The sequence below is a fragment of the Arachis ipaensis genome, chromosome B10, assembly GCF_000816755.2.
Source record: "Arachis ipaensis cultivar K30076 chromosome B10, Araip1.1, whole genome shotgun sequence".
In the NCBI taxonomy this organism is placed as follows: domain Eukaryota; kingdom Viridiplantae; phylum Streptophyta; class Magnoliopsida; order Fabales; family Fabaceae; genus Arachis; species Arachis ipaensis.
This window is the reverse complement of record NC_029794.2, coordinates 29,641,447-29,648,510: the sequence shown is the minus strand read 5'-3', so window position 1 is coordinate 29,648,510 and position 7,064 is coordinate 29,641,447.

Genomic DNA, 7,064 nt, shown 5'->3' with positions numbered 1-7,064 from the left:
TTAGGTTCCAAATTTTCTATCCTTCATGGTCACATTGCAATTTTATTTCTCCTTAACCATTGAAGTTGTTTCATAAACTTTCAATTTGGCCTAGTCTTATTCCGTTTTGTTTGAGGTTCTTTCAAGTTGTGCCTATTGGTGTCTTTTACTTTCATAAGTACGTATTTAATTCCTCCACACCAATTTTTGCACTTAAGTGATTAAATACATTGATGATGACTTGTGTTTATCTTTTATGCCTTTGTGCCTTACATATTTCATTATCCATGACTTGCATTGCCTTATGTAAATGTGAGTTGCTTGTCATTTAGAATTTTTGGACGCTTTCTTCGTTAAGAACAATATTTGCTATGCTATTAATATTTAATTTCCTTTTTTCTAACTTTTTAACTTTTAACTACATGTTTTTCACCTTTCTATTAATTTGCCTTTTTAAACTGACTTTTTAACTATTCTTTTGATGCATAACAATGTTGCTTCTTAAGGAACAAGAAAGTTGATTTCCTTTATACACAATTAATTGGAATGTGAATTCTTACTGATTTTGAATACTGATTATACTTCCTTCCAAGTTAATTGTAACTTTAGTGACTCGCTTCATGTTTGAGCTTTAACTCCTCTGTTGCCTATCTTCTGTTGTTCTGCTTACATATTATTCGCCTTTCTATTTCTATGCTTTGATTCAATAATCTATACCCTGAGAATTCTGTTTTTCAATATGTCTGATAGGAAAGGGAAAGGCAAGGCTAAGGCCAGCTCCAGTAAGAGGAAGAGAAGCCAGTCATCCGTTGTTTTATCGGATGAATTTTGGTGTGAGAAGAAATTTTCTGATCAAGAAAAAGCTTATCAACTTGTGCCTGCTAATGACCCAGTTAAATTTGCCAACCATTACTGTGAACTCCGATTTTCGGTCTTTGCAGAAAAATGGAACCTCTACTTGGAAAGGAAGCTCAAAATACTAACCGAGTTGAGGAAGTATATTGAACATCAGATTGAACAGAGAGGTTGGGTATTTTTGGATAGATATCTGGCGGATGTGAATGCATCCTGGGTCCGTGAGTTCTATTCCAACTATTATAGGACGACCCTTGATGCAGTGCAGCTTAGGGGCAAGCAGATCTTAGTCATAAAGAAGGCAATACAGGATATCCTCCACTTCCGGCCTAAGACAGATGATACAGATGGTTTTCAGAAGGCCGAGGAAGCTATTCGATTTATGGCTTTGATTGGGATGTCGTTCGGCATAATATAGCCATTCACCCTGATGTTTCGTGGGCTATTGGAACGTCGAAGGAGACTCCACGGGATATCAAGATTGATTATCTTAATGATGAGGCTAGGTTGTGGCAACAGATACTAAGCAATTATGTTATACCTAGTACTCACGAGTCAGAGGTTCCAGCAGCTATGATCCTTCTTATCTGGTGTGTCATGGAAGGGAAGGACCTATACCTTCCAAAGCTCATCAGGAAGTATATGTCTAGAGTTCATGTCAAAGGCACATTGGATTTTTCTTATTTGATCACTCAAATGGCTATTCGAGCTGAGGTACCCTGGGAGCCCCAAGATGAAAGACCACCGATTGCCGATCGCAAGAAGGTCATTCCACACGGCAAGCAGTTTGGACCTCTAGGCCACATACTACCTACTACTACTCCCACTGATGCGGCCATATCCTTAGCAGCACCTTTAGCACCTGCAGCACCACCTACTTCAGGAGTACCATCATTCACTTCTCAGCCAGTTTACCACCTTGTGCAGTGCCTTTTGGAGCGCATTGATCAGATGGAGCGCCGCAATCAGCGACGCTATGAGCAGTCGGAGCGTCACAACAAGCGACACTATGCCATCTGAAGCTGATTGTGACTACTGGGCGTACTGACATCCCCTCTGAGCCTGACACACTCTCGGAGCACTCTGAGGAGGAGGAGCAAGAGGAGGACCAGCAGGAGGTTGCACAGCACGATGCGACCCAGCCTAAGCATCTGACAGAGTCACAGACACCTACAGCTGACAGTGGACCAGTAGGCGATGATCCTTCACACCCAAATTGATTGAGAGCATCGAGGACGATGCTGTGATTTAAGTGTGGGGAGGTCGCCATCATCGGCGGAGTCTATATTTTGGTGAACCATTTCATACTTTTGTTCTATTTTGTTTTATTTTATTTTTTTTAGTACTTGCACATTTTTACTTTATTGTACTTTTTTTTATTTTTACTTTGTTGCATTTTATACTTTGGCTTGTATATATCTTAGACTTTTAGTTCGAATTGCACTTTTAGTTTATTAGTTGTGATGTGGAAAAATATGGATTATTGAGCTTAGTTTACCCTTTTGCATATGAGAATTTGGTTTGATTGAAAATAGGGAGTGAACTAAAAATTTTTAACTTTTCATAATCACATCATTTCATTTAGGATAGATATAAGAAATGTTGGTCAAATTGATGAAATTTTCAAGGAATGTATCTTTTTCTTAAAAAGGGCATTAAGATTCGCATTGATTTGAGTTAAAACTTTTTAAAACTTGCATGATGTATATATATAGTTTGGGATATGGTTTTTGAGCTAAGAAAACATAACCTGTGAGATTTTGAGCCTAATTGTTTGGTTACATTATTTAACCATGATTTTGATTCTTGTGTGTTTTCTTCTCTATAATTGTAATCTTTGGTTTGTTCCATTCTATATGTCCATTATTTAGTGTATATTCATGTATTTAGGTGATTGAGGCCATCATTTGATTATAACTCACCTATCCCAAATAGCCTACCATTTCATTTACCTTTGATTGCCACTTTGAGCCGTTTCAACCCCATTTTGTTCTTTATATTACCACATCACTAGCCTTAAGTGGAAAAATAATTAACTACCCTATTTGAATCTTTGGTTAGCTTAAGATAGTGTATGTCAACTAAGTGTGGAGAAATGTGGGAACTTGGGTTGATGAGAATGTGTTTTGTTTTTATTGACAAATGTTGAGAATTTGGGTACTTACTCATGTGAAACTATATAAACCATATGTATTGATGAATTATGCTTTCATATTGAAAAAAAAAGAGATGAAATAAATGAATAGGGGACAAAATTACCCCGATGTTAAATTCAATAAAAAGATCAATGCATCTGTGGTGGAATTAGAATTGATACATGAGTGTGTGAAAATATGCAAAGTGAGATTTTAGGTGACTAGGCTTGATTTTAGAATTGTATAGAGAGTGTGCATGTGTTAGGTGAGAATTCAGGTTAATCAAAGAATCAATTGATAGCTCACTTGACCATACATATATCCTCACCCTTGTCTTAGCCCCATTACAACCTTGAAAAGCCCTCATGATATTTGCATTTGTACACTAAATATCTGTTGATTGGTTAGATGAAGAACAAAGTTTTAGAAAGCATGATTAGAGGAGCTATGAGTGGTTTAACCCTAAACACTTGAGCGATTAGAGTGCATATACACATCCAGTGAGGGTTTAATTGTTCAACTCCATATGTCCATATTTAATCATTGCCTATTTTGCAAGTTTGTGAACTCTTTTGAATAACTCACTTCAACTGTGAATGTGTTTTGATATGATTGATTTAGCCATTGATTGTGCATATATGATCTCTTGGAAATTTGACTCATTTTGACCATATATATATATATAGGATGGGTTGCATTTAAATAAGTCCTACCATCCCTCTTCACTCTTATAGTTTCTCTTGAGCTTGGCATGAGTACATGCTAATGTTTAAGTGTGGGGAGATTGATAAACCGCTATTTTACGGTTTATTTTGTATTAAATTGAGCGAATTTTATCAATTATTCTCACACTTATTCATATAAATTGTGTGTTTCACATTTTCCTTCCTAATTCTATGATATAGTTAAAAACATGTTTCCTAAGCCTTTAAATTGTCAATTTTTAATTATCCTTTATTACCATTCGATAACGTGATGTGTTTATGAAGTGTTTTCAGGTTTACAGGGCATGAATGGCTTGAAGGATGAAGAGGAAGCATCTTAAAGTGGAAGGAACACAAGAAACTAAGGAGCTGAGAAGCGACGAGCGACACGCACGCATGGCTGACGCGTGCGCGTGACTTGGAGCATTTTATAGCGACGCGTACGCATGACAAGCGTAGAAGACCAGCGACGCGTACGCGTTGCCACATACTGCATTACACAGAAGACGCTGGGGGCGATTTCTGAGCTGCTTTTGGCCCAGTTTCAAGCCCGAAAGTGAAGCTTAGAGGCTGCAAAGTGGAGCTGGATGGGGGAATCATTCATTCACACTTCATACAACATTAGTGAGGTTTCAGATGTAGTTTTCTAGAGAGAGAAGCTCTCTCCTCTCTCTAGATTTTAGGATTTTTAGCTTTGTTTGTTCTCAATTTCAGAATTCCATCTTACTTTAATTTAGTTTTCTTCTACTTTTAATTGCTCTAGTACTTTAGTTTATCTATCTCTCTTATTGATCTCTTTATGTTGCCAATTTAGTTTATGAATTCTCATGTTAGATTTGATTTCTCTTTTAAGGCAATTTGAGGTATTTCATATTTATTGCTCCTTTCTTCATTCGTTATTATTGAATGCTTGCAATTGTTAGTTTTAGGTTTTATTATTCCTTGTTAATTTTTTATACTTTTATTTTGTGCCCACCAAGTGTTTGATAAAATACTTGGTTGGATTTTAAGTTATCTTTTTATGTTCTTAGCTCAGATTGGATAATTTGGAGACTTTTGAGTTGTCAAAGTCTCTTGTTGATTGGTGATTAAAACTTGCTAGTTGGCTTAGGCTTCACTAAATCTAGTCTTTGATTAGGACTTGTGAACTTAAGTTGATTTTTCCTCACTTGACTTTCCTCCATTGTTAGAGGTTAACTAAGTGAAAGCAAAAGGCAACTACCATCACAATTGATGATGATAATAAGGATATGAATTCCAATTATCAATCCTTGCTAGGAATTTTCTTAGTTTTTATTTTATTTCCTTGTTATTTACATTACTTATTCCTTATTTCAAAACCAAAAAAAATATACTATATCATAAGCAATAATAACATACTTCCCTGCAATTCCTTGAGAGACGACCCGAGGTTTAATACTTCGGTTTATTTTTATTGGGTTTGCTTTAGTGACAAACAAATTAAATTCTGATTGAGGATTGTTGTTGGTTTAGAACTATGCTTGCAACGAGATTTTATTGAGAAATTCTTTACCGACAATTTTCCTCCGTCAATAAGGTGAGGATATGTGTTATGAATATGTATTAGGTTGTGAATAAATAATTGGAGCTTGAAATTGTGAATATCGAAACTTGAAGGAAGCTGTTTTATTGAACTTTTGGGGCTATTTTTATTTTAGTAAGTTGCCTTGGACAAAATGCAGAAAATCGGCCAAGGTATGGTTTAGGTTTCTTACATTTAATATATAATTTCTGTGAAAACTTAGGCTAGATGATTAGTTGATGGTTTGGAAAATTGTTAATTATTGATTTGAGGATATAAGTATATAGGCTTAGGATTTGTGAGTTATGGTTTTGGTTGTAGGATTTGGCATGTGTATGTGTAATTATTGTTGGTATGAGAATGACTTTTATGGTGGTTGTTGTGTTGATGAAGAAGGACATATTGTGTTAGCAAGTGTAGGTTTGGTGATCAATAGCATGAGATTTGTTTTGAATGAGAAAGAGGTTTGGAAAATTTGCAAAATTTTGGTTTTGGGCCGAACTTTGGCAAGCTATAACTTGGCTTCCGAAACTCCAAATTGATTTCAACTGGTTTTAAATGAGAATTGGGTTTGTGAAGTTTATGCCGTTCGAAGAACAGAAGAAAAACGATTTAAAATGATTAAGTTATGCACGTCGGAAGTTTTGGTGTGAAATATGTAAAATTTTGCAGCTTTCTGGTTGATCAGTTTTTTTTTTTTTTGGAAAAACGTACGTCCACGCATACGCGTCGCATGGAATTTTTTACTGTGCGTACGCAAGTGATCCTATGTGTACGCGTAACGACCCAGCAAGCATGTCCATGCATACGCATGGCCTACGCGTTCGCATGATAAGGGGATGCGCGCGTGTGCTGCCTTTTTACACTCCCAAGCGTACACGTGAGCCACGCGCACGCGTGTTCCCTTTTTCAACAAAACATGATTTTTCTTAGTATTAAACTCTATTTTAAACTTCTAACCCTCTATTTTCATTCCTTTAGTTATAAATAATAGTATTAAACCTGATAGTCAGACGAAGTTAGGAAGATGGGATAACTTGGAGGTGAAGTAAAGCTGAAAAGTGATGAATTGAATGTGAAAATGCTATGAATTATTATGTATGATATTTGGCTTGAATAATCAAATATCTGAGATACGAGATTCTCTGGGTAAAGTACCGTGGCATGCCACCACGTGTACCAGGTCGAAAACTTGATACTCTGTTGACCCTACGACGTAAGGGTGACTAGGCACTTATAATTTCCCGGGAATGGTACCCCCATTGAGCGATTTGATATATATATATGAGAAAAAGTTATGCATAGACTCATGGGGATACGCGTCGGGGAACAGTCCAAAGGTTTAGCAAACCAGACTTGTCGGGTTGTCTTGATAACCGACATATGAGACTCATCAGCCATAGGACATGCCTGCATCATGTGCATGTTACTTGAATTACTTGTTTGTGCTTTTACTGGGTGTGCCTAAGTGTAGTTATTATGTTAAATATATATTTGTTACCTGCAGTACTTGTAACTTTCTTGTGCTTTCTTTTATCTACTTATTTGTCCGTGATTTGTTGATGGAGATGGAGGTATAGAAGAAAGGCAGTGGGACTTAGATTTAAGATTAAGTTAAGTTAGGCCTAGATACTCTTAGAAAACCACCCTTTTTTTATTTTTGTTTAATACTTTAAGCTTAATAATCTGAGTGTCGGCGTTCTAAGATTGTCTCTGGCATTCCCAGGACCTTATATCTTATATGTGTGACACCTTTACCATACTGAGAACCTCTGGTTCTCACCCCATACTATCTTGTTATTTTTCAGATGCAGGTCGAGAGGCCCCTAGTTAGGCGTCTGGACTTCT